This window comes from Rattus norvegicus, chromosome 4 (assembly GCF_036323735.1).
Source record: "Rattus norvegicus strain BN/NHsdMcwi chromosome 4, GRCr8, whole genome shotgun sequence".
Taxonomy (NCBI): domain Eukaryota; kingdom Metazoa; phylum Chordata; class Mammalia; order Rodentia; family Muridae; genus Rattus; species Rattus norvegicus.
In genome coordinates this window covers 102,924,922-102,927,594 of record NC_086022.1, presented here as the reverse complement: position 1 = coordinate 102,927,594, position 2,673 = coordinate 102,924,922, and positions in this window count along the sequence as shown.

The following is a 2,673-nucleotide window of genomic DNA, read 5'->3' as shown; positions in this document are numbered from 1 at the left end:
GAATTTTAGTTGAAAATTGATTTTATTTGATATTAGAAGGGCTACTCCAGCTTCCTTCTTCTGACCACTTGCTCGGAAAGTTGTTTTCCAGCCTTTCACTCTGAGGTAGTGTCTGTCTTTGTCTCTGAGGTGTGTTTCCTGTAGGCAGCAGAATGCAGGGTCCTCGCTGCATATCCAGTTTGTTAATCTATGTCTTTTTATTGGGGAGTTGAGGCCATTGATGTTGAGAGATATTAAGGAATAGTGATTATTGCTTCCTGTTATATTTATATTTGGATGTGAGGTTATGTTTCTGTGCTTTCCTTCTCTTTGTTTTGTTGCAAAGACGATTAGTTTCTTGCTTATTCTAGGGTATACCTTGCCTCCTTATGTTGGGCTTTACCATTTATTATCCTTTGTAGTGCTGGATTTGTAGAAAGATATTGTGTAAATTTGGTTTTGTCATGGAATATCTTGGTTTCTCCATCTATGTTAATTGAGAGTTTTGCAGGATACAGTAACCTGGACTGGCATTTGTGTTCTCTTAGGGTCTGTATAACATCAGTCCAGGATCTTCTAGCCTTCATAGTTTCTGGCGAAAAGTCTGGTGTGATTCTGATAAGTCTGCCTTTATATGTTACTTGACTTTTTCCCTTACTGCTTTTAATATTCTTTCTTTATTTTGTGCATTTGTTGTTTCTTTTCTGGTCCAATCTATTTGGAGTTCTGTAGGCTTCTTGTATGCCTATGGGTATCTCTTTTTTTAGGTTAGGGAAGTTTTCTTCTATGATTTTGTTGAAGATATTTACTGGTCCTTTGAGCTGGGGGTCTTCACTCTCTTCTATACCTATTTTCCTTAGGTTTGATTTTCTCATTGAGTCCTGGATTTCTTGTATGTTTTGGTCCAGTACCTTTTTATGCTTTACATTATCTTTGACAGTTGAGTCAATGATTTCTATGGAATCTTCTGCTCCTGAGATTCTCTCTTCCATCTCTTCTATTCTGTTGGTGAAGCTCGTATCTACAGCTCCTTGTCTCTTCTTTTGGTTTTCTATATCCAGGGTTGTTTCCATGTGTTCTTTTTTGATTGCTTCTATTTCCATTTTTAATTCATTCAACGGTTTGATTGTGTTTTCCTGGAATTCTTTCAGGGATTTTTGTGACTCCTGTCTATGGGCTTCTACTTGTTTATTTATGATTTCCTGGAATTCTTTCAGGGATTTTTGTGACTCCTGTCTATGGGCTTCTACTTGTTTATTTATGATTCCCTGGAATTCTTTCAGGGATTTTTCGATTCCTCTCTGTAGGCTTCTACTTGTTCTCTAAGGTAGTTCTTCATGTCTTTCTTGAAGTCCTCCAGCATCATGATCAAATATGATTTTGAAACTAGATTTTGCTTTTCTGTTTTGTTTGGATATTCCATGTTTGTTTTGATGGGAGAATTAGGCTCCGATGGTGCCATGTAGTCTTGGTTTCTGTTGCTTGGGTTCCTGGGCTTGCCTCTCGCCATCAGATTATCTCTAGTGTTACTTTGTTCTGCTATTTCTGACAGTGGCTAGACTGTCCTATAAGCCTGTGTGTCAGGAGTTCTGTAGACCTGTTTTCCTGTTTTCTTTCAGCCAGTTATGGGGACAGAGTGTTCTGCTTTCGGGCGTGTAGTTTTTCCTCTCTACAGGTCTTCAGCTGTTCCTGTGGGCCTGTGTCTTGAGTTCACACTGCAGGTCACTTGCAGCATACAAGTTGGTCTTACCTGTGGTCCCGAGGCTCAAGTTCGCTCGCGGGGTGCTGCCCTTGAGCTCTCTGTGGCGGTAGCAACCAGGAAGATCTGCGCCGCCCTTTCCGGGAGCTTCAGTGCACCAGGGTTCCAGATGGCGTTTGGTGTTTTCCTCTGGAGTCCGAGATGTGTGCAGAATGCAGTCTCTTCTGGTTCCCCAGGCGTGTCTGCCTCTCTGAAGGTTTAGCTCTCCCTCCCACGGGATTAGGGTGCAGAGAACTGTTTATCTGGTCTGTTCCTTCAGGTTCCGGAGGTGTCTCAGGCGCAGGGGTCCTGCCTCTCCTGGGCCCTCCCCCACGGGAACCCAGAGGCCTTATACAGTTTCCTCTTGGGCCAGGGATGTGGGCAGGGGTGGGCAGTGTTGGTGGTCTCTTCCACTCTGCAGCCTCAGGAGTGCCCACCTGACCAGGCGGTGAGGTCTCTCTCCCACGGGGTCTGGGAGCAGAGAGCTGCTGCGGGCCGGGATCCGCGGGTGTGGGACTCCCGGTAAACCCAGGAAGTGCCTGGTCCTAGAGGAATTCTGCCTCTGTGTGTCCCGAGTTCACCAGGCAGGTCTCTTGCAGCAAAAAGTTGGTCTTACTTGTGGTCCCGAGGCTCAAGTTTGCTCGCGGGGTGCTGCCCACGAGCTCTCTGCGGCGGCAGCCAGCCTCTTACTTTTCTGAGATCACAGTGAACAAGAAGTTGCAAGGTAAGTTGTGGTGCTCAGTCCAAAGGGATACATCTGCAAAAGGTTTTCATACCCAAAGCCCAGGAAACATTGAGGGAAAGGAAATGGAAAGACTGATAGAGTCAGAGGATCAAGGAATTTTCTGTGATATTGCGTCTCCTAGTAACAACAGAAGCTACCTATAAAGTGTTGACAATATGAGTACTCAGATGTGAGTTGTGCAAGGAGGACACAATTGAATGTGACAAACAAA